General features: G+C 38.6%; 1 protein-coding gene across 1 annotated transcript in view; it reads right to left on the reverse strand.

Annotated features, from left to right (window-relative positions):
• The window catches only part of LOC145662198 (uncharacterized), a 54,080-nt gene that overhangs the window by 30,016 nt on the left and 603 nt on the right, over positions 1 to 23,461 (reverse strand). The window lies entirely within an intron of this gene.

Raw genomic sequence — 23,461 nt, forward strand, 5'->3', positions numbered from 1 at the left:
ACGTGTGGGTTTCAGTATTATTCGTATATGAAATTTCCGGTACTCTCATTAATGAGTATATGTTAATTTTCTACAGATTTTGATGGTTATTACAATAGAAGTCAGAGATCTATATAAAATAAATTAAAATTAAATTAAATTAACGATAAATTAAATTAAAATAACGATATACATCCCCTAGAAATAGGCAACTCTTCTGGAAATGCGGCCAGAAATACACAACACAAGTATTGCTGGGTTAATGCTAACGGTCAAATTTTAATTAGACAAAATGAAAATAGTCCGGTAATGGTTATAAAATCTGAAGAGGACTTACCAGGTTTTCGTAATTCTGTCAATGAAGGAAGCAACGACTTACTAATTAATTAATTGGTAAATTTGGATATTGCTGAAAAATGGTTGAAATGTATATTACATATACATATTTCGTTATATATTTGATGTGGGTTGTATTGGAAAATTACATGTGCAGAATAACAAATAGGTTCATAGTTTTAAAATTATTAATGATATTATATAACTTACATATAACTATGAAGACAGAAGCATTTGTATTCAAAGGATAAATATAATTGTATGACTAAAAAAATTATTAGACTGTGTATAATAATGAGTTCAGTAACTAGTTTGAAAATAGTTTACAGTAATATTTATTATATATGTTACAAAGTGTTTCAGAATAATGTCAGTAGTTAATAGTAGATTTCATTTTTTTTATCTAACTGTTAACGGTTTAAAAACCAAAGTTAATGAATTTTATTTGAGCTCAATTACGCATGATTTTTGACTACGTGGCTATTACTGAATCCTGACTAAAAAATGAAATATTTATTTCTGAATTATTTGATGAAAGATATCAAATTTTCAGGAAGGATAGAAATTTTGAACGTTGTGGAATGTGTGATGGAGGTGGGATGCTCTTGGCCATTAAAAATACTTCAGAGAGAATAAGTAAATTTGAGTTACCGGACTATGAAGATTTGTGCGTTAGGATTGAATTATCATCAGGATCAAACTATATATACACATTTGTTTAATATATTTTCCTCCGTACAGTAAAGAGGAACATTATTTGGAATTTCTCAAGAACATTGAAAAATTCAAAGAATCATCACTATCCCCAAATGTTTTAATAATAGGTGATTTCAATGTTGGACTGCTAACAGAATGTATGAATAGAAATTATTCTGTAACATTAAGTACTTTAGAAATTAATGTGTTGTATATATTAAACTTCTTAAATTGTTCACAGATAAATACTTTTAAAAATGGAAACGACAGAATTCTGGTGTTGTGTTGAGCAATTTACCCAATCTTGAAGTATTTGAATCTGACGTGTACTTTGTTCAACAAGATAGACATCATCTGTGTTTGATAATTAGTATTCAGTTCCTTTGAAATTGCAAAATTTATATAAGGAACTTTGTGATGTGGTTTATGATTTTAGCCCACAAACCCCCAGTGTATCACAGGTGTCACATTGATTTCCTGTTGACCTTATAAAGTTAGTTTCAAACGTTTTACACAAATACCCATTGTACTTTATAAGCCACACATAAACCTTTGTAACAAGCTTTGTTTCGTTCCTTTTTCTTCAGGTTTTAGCAATTTTATTCAACTTTTCTTGTCAGTAGCTGCATATAGCTCATGGAGTTCTCGAGCACCTTTCAGTTTCCGGATATATTTTATTTATTCCTATTATAAGTAAGTATTTAACTACTTAATAATTTATTTTTCCTGAATCTAAACGGGTCAGTAATTACTCTGGTAAAATAGTAATTGTTCATGTACTAAATTAAAGTTGTAAACTACGTCTGTTTCTCGCTGAGTCACAGGTGTCACTTTGGGTTTTCAATTCATTCAAAAACACTTTTTTTGGACATTTCTGTTATCTAAGACCCTCATTTAGTGAACCATGAAAGTTCTGTTCAACAATTCTTACTTGAACAATGTTTGGGTTTTAGTGGGTTAACAAATGTGAGTTTCTAAAGTTATATCAGCTTTTGAAGATTAAAAACTGGGATTCGTTGTATGTAATTAAAGATGTAGATGAAGGTGTTAATTACTTTTTTATTCTGAATTATATAAAGTAATTGCTGAAAGTGCACCTAAAATGTCAAAGAGTAAACATTTATACCCGCCTTGGTTTACTGTTGATATAATTAAAATTTAAAGAACAAAGAGTTTTAGACATGCATTTAACAACAATGACATGCATCGTCTTAGACATGCAATAGTTTGGGATTCTTTTTATCAGTGTCAAATACAACCAACAGGTAAAGTTCAAAATAAATTATTGAAATATACTACTTATAAAATGTTTGGTATACAAACACAGTATATTTCTTACGAAGTACTTCGTAAACAAAATTAAATTGTTGTCACTAGAAAATAGGAGATTTATGCAAATAGTGTTTTATCTTTAAAAATTTATTGATAATAGGGAAGATAATATATATGTTCTTATTAAGCAAATTACGTTTTTATTGTCCTCGACAAAATCTAAGAGGAAGACACTTTTTACATGCCTCATAACAGAATAAATACTAATAAACATTCTCCACTGTATAAATTATGTGATGCGGGTAATAGAATTGGGACTATGACTTTAGATATACTCGTATTTCAGCATAAATGTAAGTCGTTCAAGCGAAAGTGTTTTGAGATGTTAATTGATAACTTGTAGATTTGTTTTCTGTATAAGTTATGACCTGAAGAAGAAAAAAATGCATACTTATTGTAATTTCATGTTTAAATACTAGGGATGGCAACAAAGATCCGGTTCCGGACCTGGATCCGAAAACCCGGTTCCAGAACCGGATCTTAGGAACCGGTTCCAGATCTGGATCTGAAAACCCGGTTCCAGAACCGGCAGACCTGGATCCGAAAGCCCCCAAAGACCCGTAAAGGAAGCACAAAGTTGATCTTCAAAACACTGCAAAGAGAACCGTGCGCTTGTGGCCTCCCCGCCCAGACCCGCTTGTGCCTCCAGAAAAAAAAATAGTCCACCAGTGGGTGTTTAGCCAAATGAGTTGGCCAGTTTGCCTGTTTAGGCAATGAGTTTGCCAGTTACCCAGTTTATTTAGCCAAATGAGACAATCGGCCATCGCCTGGACGCCCGCCTGTCGCTTCCACCATTTCATCTAACACACTGTTCACAGTCTGCCAGCAATTCGGGTTTAGCGTAGGGATAGTCACAAAGTTTCGGTAACCGGTTCTTGGAGATCCGGTTTTCGGAACCGGTTACGGAACCGGCTCCAGACCTGGATCCGAAAACCCGGTTCCGGATCTTCTATAACCGGATCCGTTTAGACCCGAAAACCGGTTCCACCAGGAACCGGTTCTGGCTATCTCTATTAAATACTAACTATATATATGTTTACTGCTGCATATCCTTGATGATTGTATATAAAATTTTGTACTTTGTAATTGCCTATGTGTTTTCAGTACAATAAAAATATATTATTATTATTACATTAATAAAATTATTTTCATTCATGTCTTTTCTGTTTCATTCATTCATTTTCTTTCTTTTTTCTTTCTATCACCTATCCGTAGATAGCTAAAAAGCCGTGTCTGGCTAATCTTACAGTTTTTGCTCTATAGAGACTAACATTGAACTGAAAGTTATAGTAAATTTCTACAACTTTGGGTTTTAGTGGATTCTTGTGACGTTGAATCGATTCCTAAAACCCTTTTCTTAGTATTTCTTAACCTTTCCCCCTCTGATACCCATTGGCATATGGACCAACATAACCGTTCTAAAGGCATCCTATACTTATCCATCTACAAGGAACAGAAGGAGTGGCTTTTCTTCAGTATCCATATAATGTTTTGAGCAAGTTGATGATCACGTATATTAGTAGCTTTCTTCAATAGAGAGTTTCCCTAACTTTGGACAATTCCCAAGATAGACTGTAAACTCACTTCATCTAATGGGAATCCAACAGTTTATCAAAGTTCAATAAATAATAAACATTTGAATTATGGACTCACACCGACTTTGTTCAATGTATGATTTGCTTCATTATAAACAAAGCAGTAGATTAAAATAGAAATCAAAATTACGTGGAATCTGCATTTGCAACAGAATAAACAACATATGTTAATAGTCATTAACAGGCTGATGTGTTGTTGTTTGTAAGACTCTTATCTATTTTTTTTTTTAATTTTGGTGAATAACTTAAAAATGATTAAGAACTCAAGCGAGTTTCGTTTGAAAATATAAAACCATGGTAGAGTTCCAGATTATGAGACTTCAATATTTTAACTTCAACTAGTACATTCAGTGACGGATTCAGGAAATGATCAAGGGAGGGGCTAAACCATAGTTTGCCGCTTTATCCAGTATAAAACAGGATTGAAGTCCACTTTATCTAGTGTATACCTGAGTGTCAAGGGGGGGATATAGCCCCTATAGCCCCCCCTTGGATCCGCTCTTGAGTACATCTATAACTACTGTCTGCAATAGATTAATAGGGTGAAAGATAGAACCTGTTCCTCGGACGCTGATTCCATTATCAAAAAGCTATTACTGTTTTAGTTCTATGGCGATAAAGGTTGAAACCGGAAATCGATAATTTGAACCACTTCCGGTTTGAATAAGTGGTTAAGAAAGAAGAAGGGAGAACCTACTCTTAGGAAGCTGAATCGATCGCAGGAAACTGCATCTTGAGATATCTCTTTCAGTTTTCTGCTAAACAGAAATCAGTATTGAAACCTGAAGTAGTAGTAAATTTCAACCACTTCCGGTTTTGATAGAGAGTTGCGAGTTGTTATCGTATGTTGTCTTGAAACTCTGAATCGTTTGCAGAAAACCGCTTGTTGCTATATTTTACTTGTTTCGTTCTATGGCGATAAATATTGAAACTGGAAGTCGTTAATTTGCACTACTTCCGGTTTGAATAAAGGTTAACGAAAGAGATGGAATCTACTCTTGGGACTATGAATCGATGCTGAAAGCCGCATCTTGACATCTGTTACCGTTTCTGTTCTACGAAAATCAGTATTGAAATCGGAAGTTACAGTAAATTTCAACCACTTCCTGTTTTGATAGTGTGCTGCGGGTTGTAAGGATATGTTCTCTTGGGAAACTGAATCGACTATCTATTATCACTTTTGATCTGTAGCGATAAGTGTTGAAGCCGAAAATTCGTAATTTGAATCACTTCTTGATTAGAGGGCTAATAAAGAAGGCGGAACCTAATTCTTAGGACAATGAACCGATTGCAGAAAACCGTATCTCCATATTTCTGATTAGTACTGAAACAGGAAGTACTATAAAATTTGAATTACTTCCGGGTTTGGTCGTGTCCAAGGTAGTCATAGTACGTTGCCTTGAGACGCTGAACCATTTGGAAAGAAAAAAAAATCCATCTCTCTGTTACTGTGTTCGTTTTACACCGATAACTGTTCAAACCAGAAATGGCTCATTTGAACTACTTCTGGTTTGAATAGAAAGTTAGTGGCAGAATTGAAGCACATTCTTGAGACGCTGAATCGATTGCAAAACAACCGCATCTCGATATCTACCGTTTTTGCTCTGATACCTGTCGACAGACGGACGGACAAAGCCGTTGTATACAAGACTTCCGACACTTTCCCTCCAAAGTAAGGAATTCTTCGACGAGCCGGGGAAAGTACTTGACGGGAGGGACAAATTCTCCTCATCCCCCGTTGACAAAAACCTTGGATGCGCCAGGAAGCATTTTCGCGGATCCCAAGAGCTTCAGATATCCTTTGATCTGATTGGCCGATACAGATACATCATCACGAGTTATGACACACATATAGCACGAAGTAAACACTAGCTGCTGTGGGCCTCGGCCATCGTGGTTGAGTGAGATAATGTAACATGCTAATAAGGAAAATCGTTTTTGGCGTGGGTTCAAACCCTGCCTCCTGCCTAAGGAAAGTTTTGTTTATTATTTTAAAATTTTTTATAACAATTCTTTTGTTAAAATAATATTCAGAAAGTGATTTAACGATTATTTTTTAAAATTGACATTAAACTTCTTTCTTTAAAATAAGTTTGCCCTTGTACTATACCAGCGTTTCCCAACCTTTTTCAATTTGCGGCACACTACAGGTATAAATTGAATTCTCGCGGCACACCCATATATATATATAATTACTATTATTATTTGTATTTTAATGTAATTACTGATCTCCTTACAGAGAAGAAAGCTCGATCACTGATTTTCCCCCGTGCTAATCATTATACTTATTTTTCATTCTAATTTTAAAATAGAAAACAATAGCAATGAAATATAGGACTCTTGTTTTTAAAAATCCGCTTTCTCTTTCGAAAACTGTATCTAACCTCTAACTAAAAGGGAAGATCACTAAATAACGAACAAATAAATAAACAAATCTCCTATACTTTTAAAACACAAATGTAGGTAATTTGTATGCATGTTTGCTTTGTTGAATTTATTGAATTATATGTTAAAATTTCAAGTTACGAAATATTCTGCAACAATAAAGAAGTAATAATGGTAATGACAATGATAAATACGTTTTTAAACATGTAAAAATGTACAGAAAACTAACACAGTATGAAGCTTAAAATTGTAGATTTATAGTAGAGATTCATAGTAATGTGAAATACAAATATACATTTTCCGCTATGTCTTGCAATTTGGTTCGTATAGAATTAATAATTTCTTTCGATTTTCTCGCGGCACACCAGCGGCCCATTCGCGGCACACCGGTTGGGAAACGCTGTACTATACAAATCCAAAGTAAAAGTAGTAGTAGTAATAATAATGGGTGACGTTATCGGTACGTGGCCAATAAGAATGCTACTTCAGCCACGTTTTGGCTGAACCTCTTGGGATCGGCGAAAATGCCGCCAGGAACGATAAAGAACGAACGCATGCGCAGACGCGAATATGCATATAACCTTGATGCACTTGCGCACGTAATACAGCGTACTTTTTTCTTTTCTTTTCTTTTTTTTACAGTGAATATTAATATATTTAACATTAAAACCGCGTTACACTATGAAGTGCTAAAACACTAACATATCTACTCCACCATGGAGTATGGAACCTTTAGAAATTACTACAGGCACAGAAACTGCAGTCGACGAAATCTCTCCTTTCGCGAATCATGTAATGACTTGCTCTATACAACTTATCCTTTTTCAAAAATCCTACCAAGCTCCCTCGTCCCTAAGCGGTTAGCGTACACGCCTTTGCTGTCGGAGTCCTGAGTTCGATTCCCGGTGTAAGCTCACGTGGTACGGATCCTACGTTAAACTGTAAGTCACCGACACACATAAATTTGCTGCTGAAAGAAATCAAATCAAATCAAATCGAACGTCTAATGATGGGCTGCCTCTCCCTTGCCCGATACTGCGGTTAGCAACGAGAGAAACCTTCAAAATATAGTTCCAACTAGGATTGCGAAGTGGCCGGTATTTTTTTTTTTTTCTGACAACAATATGTTTCAATTTATAATATAATTATTCTTAATCTATTTTGGGAATTATGAGCGCGAGTGACGGTAATTTTATTCTTCAGAGTTGGCAACCCTCGTCCGAACTTTACTCTTGTTTGTATCTGGGACAAATATGCAAACTGGAAATTCCACTCGGGACTATCTGCATCTGCTAAAGAAACACGCATGGTAGGTTAGTTTTTCCTTTCTTAAAGGGACTAAAAAGTGTAATTTAACGAATTACATTGATCAGGGTTGTTCATAGAGAGAGAGAGAGAGAGAGAGAGAGAGAGAGAGAGAGACAGAGAGAGAGAGAGAGAAAAAACAGTTCACTATGGCGTATTCAAAATTTCATCAATGGATGTTGAAGCCCTCAATCTCGTATTCTGTCAGAACAATAATTATTTTTGAAAAATGACAGGTAAATATTTTAGTTAAACGTCCCACAATTATGCCCTTTACGCCAAAGGAAACGGCGATTATGACAAGTGAATAATGGAACCAGTGGCGTATTTAGGGGGGGGGGGGGAACTTCCGGGCTTAAGCCCCCCCCCGAAATCTTACTTACTATAGTAAAGTATATGAAATATCTTGCAGAATTTTGACATTTTCAGGCAAAGCCCCCCGAAACAAAATCTTAAATACGCCACTGGATGGAACAATTGGTGGAATGAGAAGTGGAAGGAAACAGGAGTAGTCCGAGAAAATCCATGGACACGATGTTGTCCATCACAAACTTACTTGATCGGGAATCGAACCAGGGACCCCATGCACCAGAGGTAAACGTTGTACCACTAAGCCAATGTGTCCCTTTGTATCTCTCTCTCTTTCTCTCTTTTTCTATGTATACAGGGTGGCCCAAAAGTAGGTATACAGTCCCGTGCTAATAGGTCATGACATTTTATATCATTTATTTATTATTATCCATTCAGGTATTGATTTAGTTTCTTCCTTATTTGTTCTTAATTTATTTTCACCAAGGATGTTATAAAATAGAGGATTTGCCAATACAACAAAATCGTGAAGCCATACGTCACAGCTTCGCCACACCTACTCTGCCCACTCCGAGCCACTAAGATCGCAATGTTTCGAGCCAACAATCATAGCGGAAACGAGAGAAGCCAATCAGACGTGCCGATTCAGACGATGCTCGGTTGTTTTTTGGCTTCATTGAGTTCATATGATGAAGATACGTATGGGCAGATCCTCTATTTTATAACATCCTTGATTTTCACTTATACCTTAAGCTCGGAACGAACCAAAACAAATACACATTCATTATCTTAATAAATTAAAATGTCATACTTGATCGATGCTGGTATGTATAACTACTTCTGCGCCACCCTCTATATAACACCCTTGCTCAAAGGGGTGTTGTGAGGTGCTAGGTGGACAGAGCCGAAGCTACTATTTACCTAACGACACCAACACAATAAATAAAAAAAATTGTTGAAGGTGAGTGGCTGGGAATATTTAATTAACTGAAGATTTACATAAAATGCAAATATCAGAAATATTATATTAGTAGTAATATATTCCCTCTTGGAGATCAGGATCTCTCCTGTTAGGGCCGCCACTCCCTTATGAATTCGGTAGAGCATATATTAATATTCATGTAGAATAGCAGATATCAGGGCCATCTGCATAACAACCATGTTCAAGGATGCTATAAATAGTGAGTCTGTAATAAGTTTCAAAGTTATGTTAAAAAAAAAAAAATCTATAATTTAAATTTTACAGGTAGCAGCCTGTAAATGATCTCACTATTTCATGGTTGTTAGTTGTTCTTTTTGGGCAGTATTCTCTCTCTGAGCCCCATGCAGAGAGATGGTCAACATACACAATCAAGGGGAAACTGTCTCCTTGAATCACACTCCTGAAACAAAATTGTCATTAGTGCAGGTACTCACCCTACAGCAATTGAATACACAGTTGTTCCGGTAAGAGCTGACAGATTTATTTTCCATGAAGAAAACAGGCATCTCAACCATAGTAGGTGAGATAATATCACTCATTATACACTAATTCTTATCACCTTTGTAGTGCACTATCACATGAGACACGATACTTAATATTTGATATATTTGATATTTAACACACTAAAAAAAAAAATAAAATGAATGAGAATAAACTGATAAACTGCAAAGGTCTGTCTGACCTTTTAAAAATTAAAAAAAAAAACTTATATAGATATATTTACAGAATTGTTTTATCTCCTCATAATTTTCTAGTTTCTCGTCTCTAACAGTTCTAGAGGAGAGATGTATCAAAATGTTGAAGCAACATATTTCACTATTATTTGTTACTTAAACCACAGAGTGAGGATAAAAATAAAGAAAATTTTAAATTCTGACACACTGTTCCAAAATGTTACTTGACGTACTCAAAGTTCCAATTCGCTGACACAGTCTCCTCCAAGATGATCATTCCACCACGTGAAAATGTTCTGCTAGAAGATAAGGTACACTGAATGTTAAGCATTCTATGAAGGAATGTTCAGTAGCTCCAATTTTAAACAAGCAAATGGTTACTTGTAAGCCTTGTGCTAAAATGTCCAAGGACAGGTCTAGTATAATAGCGTTACTAGCCTTGGCGTTATATCTCTAATTGAGATATGTAACGATGTATATTTCTCCCATATTGGGGAAACTGCAATTGTCCCATATTAACTCTGGGGTTGTGAAGAGATTTTAAAGTAAATGATCTCCACTGAGAGTCCTAAGCACTCAGAGATTGATGAATGTTAAGAATGATTTAGAATTTAAATTTCCATTATCACTGAAGAGAATAGTACCACTGAAGTATAATTAAAATAAGTTAAGTTATACACTGTTTGTCACTGTACTATTTCATGTTCTTCGAGGAATTTTGTACAACTCACTCGCGATACTGTAGTTCACAGGACAAATCCCGGGGAACCGAAATTGTTCTCACCGCGTCCTGGGTCTTGAACTCTGTACTGGAAGTCGGATGGCTCCCTTTAACACTGCAAAACTACCTCTTGTTACTTCACAAGTCTAGCTTCAACTCCCCGTTCTCCACGGAAAACGAGTATATGTTTCGGGCAAAACACAGGAAACGAAGAAACTCGCTTCTTCCACCACCCTTTGACAAAGGGTTCATGCCTTGCGGCGAATATTGCGGGTGGTCTCCCGTGTCAATGCCCTTCTTCCAGCTACCATCCGTAGCCAACTTTACCTTTCGTGGCTGATACGTGCTGCCCCTCCCTGATAGCGGACAACACGGAAGCTTAATGCTCACAGCAGAAACTATGGATGATTTCCGCCTACTTTTGTTTTCCTTTGCTAGTTACATATGAATGAAATACAGAAACATATGATATTACACATAAAAATAAAGTTTAACATACAAAGATTACATATATATACAATTTATTAACTGACATCTCTCCCAGAAGCAGCATTCTACCCAATTACTGTGGCAGTCGTTCAAACCGTCTGCTTACTAATGCAGCCATGCTTCCTTGGAGAGAGATTGAAGGAAACATCTTTGATAATTATTTACTTTTCACAAAACAAGATCTAAGTGTCTTGTTCGATAAGGGAAACACGTTGTTAAAAATTAACAGAATGTTATGCGGTCTTTCCAAGAACGATTATAGCTTAGTACGTAAATATTAATATTAAACACAGAAAATGAGTCAAATTAAAGTATACATTTTCAAATTGGTGTTGCCTGCTGGGAACCTAGCAAGAGGCTCGCTAGCCAGGTTACTGGTTTTTGGTGAACAAGGGGGGAGGAAGAGACGCTGACGCTAGATGCAGTGGAAGTCACACGTATAGAAACCAATATTTTCACATGTAGACGTGAAAAAGTTTATGGCATTTTAAACAATAAGAACTCCGTGTTTCCACACATTGTATCAAACCCAGTGTAAATTCACCAACGGAAGTCTCTCGGCTACTTCCTGGGTATACAATACTTATTTTGTTTCTATTCTGGGTCTTTCTTTCCGTGTTGAGTTGAGATAGACCTCCCAACCTGTAGTATAGGCGACAGTCAGTCGGGAAAAAAAAAAAAACTTTTTTCAGCTCTAGCTCTCATCCAAGCGTTCTAAAAATCAAGTATGAAACTTATAGATTCTCCTCATTTCCTCTTTAATTAATTCTTCATCTCTGATTTTTATTCATTATCTTCCATCATCCCCTGTTAGTTATGCATTATGCAACAACGACGTAATTATATGCAACCCATTAATACATTATCTAAGGTCTATAAATGAATAAACACAATGAAATAAATACAATATATTACAATATTGTATTAATATTTACGTACTAGGCTAGGTGTTTCACACATCAATACTAATAATATCAAATAAGTATGCACAGAATATGCTAATATTAAGCAAATAATTAAATCACAAATTATCCTATTTACATATACATATGCAAATGTGCCTCTCATCTGCATTTTGATATGCAGATGATGTAGACGGGCATCGGCCCTCTACATAAATTTCCCCCTATGATTCTAGGTGCTGTACTTTCTAGTACAGGACGTAGATCATACGGAGGGCACATTTTTGTTCCTGAAATATTAGAATTTCACAATACATCCAAGGTTAAAAAAAAAACAATGTTAAACACACAATAAACATAATAAATGCAAATCAATAATCAAAAGCTAAATAAGAGAATTCAGAGTTCCCTGAATTACATGAACATAAATGACATAAGTTCCCAATACATACACTTACACTAATACACTGAAATATACACTAGTTGTCACTTCCGGTTGCGTGATGCATATATGTGTGATTTGTGTCTTCTCTATGTACCAGTACCACTTTGATCCTTCTCGTCTCTAGAGATGTATGGTTTCAATAGAAACGCATTCCTTGTCATCTTCACTTCTTTAGTCGCTGGATCCCCTAGTGTGTACATGTTTCGACCAGTGGCGGCGACAATCTGCCACGGTCCCGAGTACAAGAGCAAGAGCTTCTTCGATACACCTGCTAGAGCATCCGACTTGGGGAAAACTCTAGTTAGAACAAGATCACCCACTTTGTACTCTACAGTACGGTGTGACTTGTCGAAGTTGCGTTTTCGTGCAGCAGCATTCCTTTTATGGTTCTTTCTAGCAATTTCTACATAGTACTGCACGTCATGGCGCTTAACCACTTCTGGGATATCAAACAGCCTGGCTATGTCTCTTGACATAGACTGTCCAAAGTGGCACTCAAAGGCTGACACGCCAGTGGTCAGGTGTTTGGCGGAATTTAAGCACTTCTCTATCTTTTCCAAGTATTTGGGCCACAATCTTTGGTTATCATGGCACAATTTACGTAGCAAACGTACTGTAGCTTTGACAGCTACTTCTGCCATTTCTCCTTGCGGATAATATGGTGTCGAAGTGATGTGCCTGATACCAAGATCTGCTAATTCTGTTTTCCAGCGGTTAGACTGGAAAGGTGACCCTCTGTCTGTTAAGACTAGTTCCACACTAGGATTAACCTTCAGATACTCCTTGAGTTTCCTTATGGCAGTGGTAGTGTTTGCCTTTCTGCATGCATACAATCCTATTAGTTTGGAGAAAGCATCATAAAATACTAATACGTAGTGGACTCCCCCAATTCCCTTGGTTAGAGGCCCTAACCAGTCAGCACAGACCAAATAGCCTGGCTTCTGAACTACCACGGGATTCAGTGGTCCCGGACGATAACATTGAGGGGGGTTGCTCTTCTGGCACAGTTCGCAGGAAGCACAAAAACGCCTCACACTTGCTCTCATCTTTGGCCATACGAAAAATTCTGTTAGAAGCGGAAGTAGTTTACTGGCCGACAGGTGCCCTCGATCTGAATGGTAATAATCGAGCAGTGGAACTACTAACACTTCTGGGATGCAAATTCGGACTCCTTCCCGGTCACGCTTGCATAAGCGCCCGTTCAAAACTTCAAAACGGTGACAAGCACCGTTCACCTTTGGTGAGTCCGTCTTCTCTTCGACGTCTTTCTTGATCTTGCCATAGACAGGATCTGAAGACTGCATCTCCGGTAGTATGGCTATCATCTTCCTCAACTCACATGGAATTTCCGTCAGGATGGACATCAGCGACTCCTGGAGGATAGGCTTCCGTGCAACACTGAGGTCTTCTTCTGTGTGAGGAGGGTACCTAGAGTGATAATCACTCAGATTCTCATTGGACTTGACAAACTGGAATTCAAAATTAAAATTTGAGAGTAACATCGCCCACCGGGTGATACGCTGGTTTGTAAGTCTACAATAGAGAATAAATTTAAGAGCAAGGTGGTCACTGCGTACTATGAACTTAGTACCAACTAAGTACTGCTTAAACTTAACAACGCCATCTATGAGTCCATAAAATTCCTTCTCCGTTATAGAATAGTTGCGTTGTGCGGCATTGAACACACGTGATGTAAAAGCAATGACACGGATGTCATCATTGTCATCACGCTGGTACAATAGCGAAGAACACGCAATATCACACGCATCACATTCGAGAATCAGTTGCTTGTCAGGCAGGACGGTTTTCAGAACTACTTCCTCCTGGAAGATCTGCTTAATCCTGTCCATAGCTGCCTGATGTACTGGTTCCCATTTGAATCTAACATTCTTCTTTAGCAGTTGGAACAACGGATGGAGAACTTCCGAGTACTTCCTACTAAAGCAACGATAGTACTGGCAGTAGCCAATGAAGGAACGCAGTTCCTTCACGTTCCGTGGTGTCCTAAAATCTAATACCGCCTTCACTTTCGCCGGATCTTTACCGATACCGGATTGCGAAAGATGGAAACCAAGTATGTTAAGTGATTTTCTCGCAAAATTACACTTTTTCAGCCTGAGAGTTAGGCCGCCCGCAGTGAGTAAACCCAACACTCTGTCGAGGTGTACCAAATGATCTTCGAAGCTCCTGTCGGCTAGAATTAAATCATCTACATAAGCGCCGCAGTACTCTCTAGCTTCTGATCCAATTATCATATCTAATGCTCTTACGCAAGAAGCAAGGCTCTGTTTTGTCCCAAACGGTAGTTTTTGAAAAACATATGAAATGCCTTCATGTAGGAAACCAAGATACTTCTGGTCACTTTCCTTGACCTTAATTTGTAAAAACATCTCAGTTGCATCCACGCAGCTGAACCAAGAGTTGTCGCAAATATCTTGGAGAACAGATAGGGGTGGCATAGGTCTGTCAGAGAGATCCCCTGAAATTTTAGCCAGAGCTCGGCCATCTATACAGACACGAATACGTCCATCGCTCTTCGGTGTCACTACCAGAGGGTTTATAAAAGCGGTAGGCATCTTCTTGATCACACCCCAGGCCTCCCAACGCGAAATTTCATTCGATACTAAATTTCTGAATTTCTTCGGGTAAGGATACAATTTAGTTTTTATGGGACGTTCGTCCGTTACTCCAACCTCGTGCTCGTAGTTAGTTATGCAACCTGGCTTGATATCAAAAAGCGCCTGGTGCTTTAACAGAACAGCTTTCAAACTCTCTCTTTGTGAGGCTGAGAGATCTGAGTAGTTCGCGACAAAATCTTCTATATCTGAATGGGAGGCACGTGTGTTCACTTTACGCCACTCTTCTGGTGGGAAAACATGAACTGCCATTTCTTGGGCACTTGGGAATCTCCCATCATCCAAGTTCGGGGCGCGAGCAGCCTTTTCTCTGCAGGTCTTATGCTCCTTCTGTGCGCTAACCCGTATGGCCTTCCGTCCTTCATCTGACGGGGAAAAATTACATTCAAAATTATCTAACTCCTCAATGAAACTATATGGTTTCTCGCACTCACCATTCAATTCTAAACATCGAACTACTAGATCCTCAGTCTCGCAATCTACAGATCTAAATTTGACTTCTACATCATGAGGATGTTTGAGATGTAGAAGGCCAGTATCATAATCTAACACGGCACGAGATTCTGTAAAGAAGTTGGAACCTAAAATCAAAGATCTATTCAGACCTGATATAATGATGCCTAATGTATGAAATTCCTTCCCATGTATCTGAATGACTAACAGCGTCTGGCCTATGATCGTCGCTGATTTACTTCCGAAAGCAGACGTAACCCGTATATTCTTAGCACTCAAAAATGCGGGTGTGGGGTGGCTATTTGATACGGAGTCCCAAATTTCTTTAGAGATAGCAGAACAAGTAGCTCCTGTATCTAATAATGAATTAACTTCCTTTCCAAACAATAGTACATTAATCTCTGGTAGTGAGATGACGTTATTACTGGGTAGTTCTTCATCACTTGAATCGAATAAATTCTTAAAAATGCCATTGGCCTCTTCATATACAGCCCTATCTAAATCAATGTGTTCTCCTGTCCTACTTAACAAGGTTAACTTATTTTTGAACATGCCTTCACTAAAATGCTTCTTTGCTATTATATCTGAACAAATATTACAATTTTCTTCTTCTTTTTCTACTACATTGTCAAAAATCTCTTTCACTGCGGTTTCACACGCATTGTCATATGAATGATTATTTTCTACATTTTCTTCTAAATTACGCACATACTTGGAATTTTCATTTGTCAACTCAGATGTACTCGTGTTCTCCATAGTCATCCTACCGTTGTCCAAAGTACATGCGGACAATCCTCATTCTCTGGGAGCAGAAGAAGAGGATTGGTTATTCCTGGTCATGTTATGATTCTGACTGGTAGGAGGAGGCGCTCGGTCATAGTGCTCCAACAGCTGGATTTCCTGGTCCTCGTGACGGAAGGAATTTCCCTGCTGTCTATCCGTTTGGCGCATCCCTCCCCTCCTACCTCGGGCTCCACGAACGTTGTTGTTGTGAGAGGAGTGGGAGTTCCCCCCACGTGACCAGCCAGACGACCCACTTCCGCTGCTCTGGTGGCGAGGCGGGGATCGCTGGTGGTTGTTGTTTTGGTTCGTGGTTTGCTGTCTCTTTCTCTGGTAAGGACGCTGGTTTTCTCTCGTTCTATTCTTTTTACGAGCAGCGTGTTTACCACTGTGGCCAGAGGGGTTATTGTCCTCGTTTTCGATGCTCACTTGGAGCATGTTGACCCCTTTCCTCTGGTTACCCTGAAAGAACTGGTCGCGATTCGTCATCGACGACTGCAATTCCTGCACAAGATTTAGAAGCTCGGCTATTGTCTTTGGGCGAGAAGAGACTATTGCCCTAAACAGCCAGTTCGGGAAATGACGCGGAAGTACCTTCAGTAATGTAGCGTCAGACATCCTCGGCTCTAATATACTGTTTTTGTGTAACAAATCCAGCAGATATTCTGCTGGGGATTTGTGTACACGAGTGTCGAAGTGGGAGGTGAGGATCGTTGCCCTAAGATTTGCCAGTCGTTCTTCACTCAGATAGCACTGTTTGAAGTTGTGTACAAAGTCTTCGTATGTATGGATCTTGCTCCGGTTAACTTGAAACCATTGGTAGCAAGTATTACGGATCGCTCGCGGTATGAAGCTGAGCCTCATCTCGTCCGGTACTCCAGTGACCTCAAAGTACCGGTCGAGATCTTGGAGAAAGTTGTATGTTTCTGTCTCAGATTCGTTCCCTGAATACACTGGTAAGGTAACATCCCTGTGTATTAGCCCAAAGGCTGTTGCTAGGTGTTGTCTCGTCTCATGATTGCATGAGCGAGACGTCGACGGGACAGGTTCTGTCTCGCGGGAAGTAGCAAGGTTCCCAGGTTGAGAACCAGGCAGATCGCGACTCGAGATGTCATTTGGTGACGTTGGCCTTTCCTGTGTGCCGGAGACAGAGATGTTAGCGAGTCTCCCTTCTATCACCTCACTGGTCTCCTTCTGGATGGAGCTCTTCCACTCCTCCATTTTCTTCTCGAGCTGTGCACACACGTCATGAACGGTCTCTTGCATCTGTTGGATGCTGCCGTTACATTCTGACCTGATCTCATCGAGTGGCGTTTCCTGCTCTAGTTCCCCCCGGATCCTAGCTAGTTGGGAAGTGAAATTCACTTCCACTCGCCTGACCTGATTATTTAAGGTTAGAGTGGTCTGTTCGACGCGAGACGAGACCTGTCTAACACTCTCAGAAAGTTCGGTGTAATTCTCATCTAACTGTCTGGCTAAGCTAGAAGCGTTCTCTTGAACTTCGTCAATCCTGCTCGAAGTTTCGGTTACACGCGCAGACAGTTCTTCTCTGGCATGATGTATTTCCCCCCTAAGCTCTGCAGTCGTGAGCTCAAGACGCTCCGTCAGCTGACGCTCACTTTGCTCCAGTCTTGAACTCACAGCCTCCATCTGGAGTTCAAGGCGAGCATTACTGGACTCAACCGCCTGTTCTAGTCTCAGATAACTAGTTTCTAGCGTGCTATTACTTTCCTCAATTTTCTTTTCTAGCTTTTCCAGACCCTTAGAACTTTCTACTAACTTTAAATTCAAATCCTCCTTTAAACTTCGATTATTTTCTTCTTGTCGTCTTGTACTCTCCTCTAGTTTCAACTCTAACTTTTTCTCTAATCCCTGAAAAAGTTCACTTAGCATTGCGGCTAAATGATCGTTACTTCCCTTAGAGCTACATGCATTAATGGCTGGGCTAACACCTCGTTCTGTAATTTCTGCGGTTTCCTCCCTGTCCTCCCGCAATGGTACTTCCGGTTCCCGACTGTGAACTGGTGGAACGGTATCCACCGCATCCGCGTCTCCCACAACGCTGACTGGACGCTCGCTAGCGCTCTGCGCGTCAATAACATTACTATCCTCTGAGAGCTCCCCAGCTCTCTGAGCGAACTCTTCAAAAACGAACTCGTTATCCATGTTTCTAACTCTTCGAGCCTGTGCTCGCGTTATCACCATTAAAACAAACAAACGGGCTTACAAGATTTCTTCCCCCCAAAGTTCAAAATAACTGAATTCTCTATTAATGTTAAGACAAAATTATTCAAACATAAATAAATTTCAAAAACACAAGACACCTACGTTCTTGGAAATTTTCGGGGAGATAAAACAAACATATACCGAAATTTAACACAACTGTATATTGACCATCGAGTATATAGGATTATACTCTCTTGCCCTTAACGCTGAAGGCGCCACATCTTTTGTGGCGCAGAAGCGTGAAGAATCGTGCCCTGCAGCTGGGTAGCCACTTATTTTGTGAGGTGCTAGGTGGACAGAGCCGAAGCTACTATTTACCTAACGACACCAACACAATAAATAAAAAAAATTGTTGAAGGTGAGTGGCTGGGAATATTTAATTAACTGAAGATTTACATAAAATGCAAATATCAGAAATATTATATTAGTAGTAATATATTCCCTCTTGGAGATCAGGATCTCTCCTGTTAGGGCCGCCACTCCCTTATGAATTCGGTAGAGCATATATTAATATTCATGTAGAACAGCAGATATCAGGGCCATCTGCATAACAACCATGTTCAAGGATGCTATAAATAGTGAGTCTGTAATAAGTTTCAAAGTTATGTTAAAAAAAAAAAATCTATAATTTAAATTTTACAGGTAGCAGCCTGTAAATGATCTCACTATTTCATGGTTGTTAGTTGTTCTTTTTGGGCAGTATTCTCTCTCTGAGCCCCATGCAGAGAGATGGTCAACATACACAATCAAGGGGAAACTGTCTCCTTGAATCACACTCCTGAAACAAAATTGTCATTAGTGCAGGTACTCACCCTACAGCAATTGAATACACAGTTGTTCCGGTAAGAGCTGACAGATTTATTTTCCATGAAGAAAACAGGCATCTCAACCATAGTAGGTGAGATAATATCACTCATTATACACTAATTCTTATCACCTTTGTAGTGCACTATCACATGAGACACGATACTTAATATTTGATATATTTGATATTTAACACACTAAAAAAAAAATAAAATGAATGAGAATAAACTGATAAACTGCAAAGGTCTGTCTGACCTTTTAAAAATTAAAAAAAAAAAAACTTATATAGATATATTTACAGAATTGTTTTATCTCCTCATAATTTTCTAGTTTCTCGTCTCTAACAGTTCTAGAGGAGAGATGTATCAAAATGTTGAAGCAACATATTTCACTATTATTTGTTACTTAAACCACAGAGTGAGGATAAAAATAAAGAAAATTTTAAATTCTGACACACTGTTCCAAAATGTTACTTGACGTACTCAAAGTTCCAATTCGCTGACACAGTCTCCTCCAAGATGATCATTCCACCACGTGAAAATGTTCTGCTAGAAGATAAGGTACACTGAATGTTAAGCATTCTATGAAGGAATGTTCAGTAGCTCCAATTTTAAACAAGCAAATGGTTACTTGTAAGCCTTGTGCTAAAATGTCCAAGGACAGGTCTAGTATAATAGCGTTACTAGCCTTGGCGTTATATCTCTAATTGAGATATGTAACGATGTATATTTCTCCCATATTGGGGAAACTGCAATTGTCCCATATTAACTCTGGGGTTGTGAAGAGATTTTAAAGTAAATGATCTCCACTGAGAGTCCTAAGCACTCAGAGATTGATGAATGTTAAGAATGATTTAGAATTTAAATTTCCATTATCACTGAAGAGAATAGTACCACTGAAGTATAATTAAAATAAGTTAAGTTATACACTGTTTGTCACTGTACTATTTCATGTTCTTCGAGGAATTTTGTACAACTCACTCGCGATACTGTAGTTCACAGGACAAATCCCGGGGAACCGAAATTGTTCTCACCGCGTCCTGGGTCTTGAACTCTGTACTGGAAGTCGGATGGCTCCCTTTAACACTGCAAAACTACCTCTTGTTACTTCACAAGTCTAGCTTCAACTCCCCGTTCTCCACGGAAAACGAGTATATGTTTCGGGCAAAACACAGGAAACGAAGAAACTCGCTTCTTCCACCACCCTTTGACAAAGGGTTCATGCCTTGCGGCGAATATTGCGGGTGGTCTCCCGTGTCAATGCCCTTCTTCCAGCTACCATCCGTAGCCAACTTTACCTTTCGTGGCTGATACGTGCTGCCCCTCCCTGATAGCGGACAACACGGAAGCTTAATGCTCACAGCAGAAACTATGGATGATTTCCGCCTACTTTTGTTTTCCTTTGCTAGTTACATATGAATGAAATACAGAAACATATGATATTACACATAAAAATAAAGTTTAACATACAAAGATTACATATATATACAATTTATTAACTGACATCTCTCCCAGAAGCAGCATTCTACCCAATTACTGTGGCAGTCGTTCAAACCGTCTGCTTACTAATGCAGCCATGCTTCCTTGGAGAGAGATTGAAGGAAACATCTTTGATAATTATTTACTTTTCACAAAACAAGATCTAAGTGTCTTGTTCGATAAGGGAAACACGTTGTTAAAAATTAACAGAATTTTATGCGGTCTTTCCAAGAACGATTATAGCTTAGTACGTAAATATTAATATTAAACACAGAAAATGAGTCAAATTAAAGTATACATTTTCAAATTGGTGTTGCCTGCTGGGAACCTAGCAAGAGGCTCGCTAGCCAGGTTACTGGTTTTTGGTGAACAAGGGGGGAGGAAGAGACGCTGACGCTAGATGCAGTGGAAGTCACACGTATAGAAACCAATATTTTCACATGTAGACGTGAAAAAGTTTATGGCATTTTAAACAATAAGAACTCCGTGTTTCCACACATTGTATCAAACCCAGTGTAAATTCACCAACGGAAGTCTCTCGGCTACTTCCTGGGTATACAATACTTATTTTGTTTCTATTCTGGGTCTTTCTTTCCGTGTTGAGTTGAGATAGACCTCCCAACCTGTAGTATAGGCGACAGTCAGTCGGGAAAAAAAAAAAAACTTTTTTCAGCTCTAGCTCTCATCCAAGCGTTCTAAAAATCAAGTATGAAACTTATAGATTCTCCTCATTTCCTCTTTAATTAATTCTTCATCTCTGATTTTTATTCATTATCTTCCATCATCCCCTGTTAGTTATGCATTATGCAACAACGACGTAATTATATGCAACCCATTAATACATTATCTAAGGTCTATAAATGAATAAACACAATGAAATAAATACAATATATTACAATATTGTATTAATATTTACGTACTAGGCTAGGTGTTTCACACATCAATACTAATAATATCAAATAAGTATGCACAGAATATGCTAATATTAAGCAAATAATTAAATCACAAATTATCCTATTTACATATACATATGCAAATGTGCCTCTCATCTGCATTTTGATATGCAGATGATGTAGACGGGCATCGGCCCTCTACAGTGTTAAACCCCGAAATACCCTTGCGTACGCCACTGATTCCATAATTTGAGTACTATACTCCTGCATATACTAGCAAATATCCCCATATGTTCAGCGGACAATTCGAAATTCGAACGCCTCATACGAGCATCTTACCACGAAACTACCCCCAGTCCTTTTTCTTCCATTTTAACTAGCTCCAGATTTCAAGGTAGACAATTAAGCCAAAGTGCCTAATGCCACAAAACTCAGGAGAGGCCGGAAAGAAATAAAAAGAAAGAAAAAAAAAACAATATTTTTAATAATTTCATTAGTGAACAGTTTATCAGCGAGTAATGTAGTGGCGAGCGAGTTGCCTCTGGCTATAAATTGACTAGGACTGCAAGGTGTCTAACTCCTTAACTGCTTATACAGAGGATATACATAAAAAAACGCCGACAAACGCAGTGGCCCAGTCAGCTGGCTGGGGCCGAAAAACTAACTGAGGCCTAGGGCCAGTGAAGGGGATCGGAGTCCTTTAGCGAACAATCATAACTTACACACCTGCCGACCGGGACCCTTCAGAATGTGGGGCCCAGGACGGTGTTATGGTTCGCCCCACCCTTACGCCGCCACTGGACCGTATTTTTTTAAATGAGAAATATAAATATCAAATTTCATATCTGTAACCTTAAAGGCTTCCGAGATATAGGTACTTTATTATAATAAATACAACCTATATTCTTGAGCTTACTCTTGGCTAAGTGGTAGCGTACACGCCTTTGACGTCGGAGACCCGGGTTCAATTCCCGGCGGCCCGCCCATGTGGTTCGGATTTCACGTTAAGCTGTAGGTCTACGTCTCATATAGCCTCGCTGCTGAAAGTGATGCTAAACTAAAAATCAAAACAATCTCTATGACCCCTTCTACGTCGAATTTTCAAAAATCCTTCTTTAGTAGACCTTACGTCACAAAATGTCCAATCTTAAAGTTTCTAACTTATGTGATCTGCCCTACGTGTTGATCAATCGGCCAGTCACGATTTCTTCTTTTGGTTAATTTGATCAGTCCTTTCCAGCAGCGAGACTCTGACACGTGGACCTACAGTTTTAACGTCAGATCCGAACCATATGAGTTCTCGGGTCTCCCGCACCAAAGACGATTACGCTACCCCAGTGGTTCTCAACCGATGCATGGCCACACATTGGTAAGTCACGCAGTCCCATAAAGCGTATCAGGAAATAGAATTTAAATATTATGAAGAATTTAATAATGATTAGTTAATATCGAGACAAATTGAACCAGTGAACCCCTCCAGCGGTAGCAGTAATGTTCAGTGTTGTGAGTCATTATAAAATGAAATGAAATCTTTCAGTTTTATGTCTAACCGTTATGCCGGTTAGGCTAAAGACGGTGAGGATGAGAAATGATGGAATGGTGAAATGAATAAAATGAGAGGAAACGGAAGAACCCCGAGAAAACCCACGCACACGATGTCTGTGCACCACAAAGTTCACTTGACACGAGCTGGGATCGAACCAGGGACCCCATGAACAAGAGCTGAATGCTCTACCACTTAGGGGCGGATCCAGGACCGACTTCTGGGGGAGGGGCGGTGGGTTGTCATAATGCTACTTTTAATGGCTCCAAACTTTTTTATTCATATATAAAAAACAATAACGTTTCTTCTTCTGGGGGGGGGGGCGATCGCCCCGATCGTCCCCCCATGGATCCGCCTCTGGAGCCACCGCGGAACCAAGTCATTACAAAAACTAATTGGTTTCACTATTATAACACATGATCTTGCTATTATTATTATTATTATTATTATTATTATTATTATTATTATTATTATTTATAATAACATATCATACAAGTG

Source organism: Thermobia domestica, chromosome 10 (assembly GCF_964235325.1).
Source record: "Thermobia domestica chromosome 10, izTheDome1.hap1.1, whole genome shotgun sequence".
NCBI lineage: Eukaryota > Metazoa > Arthropoda > Insecta > Zygentoma > Lepismatidae > Thermobia > Thermobia domestica.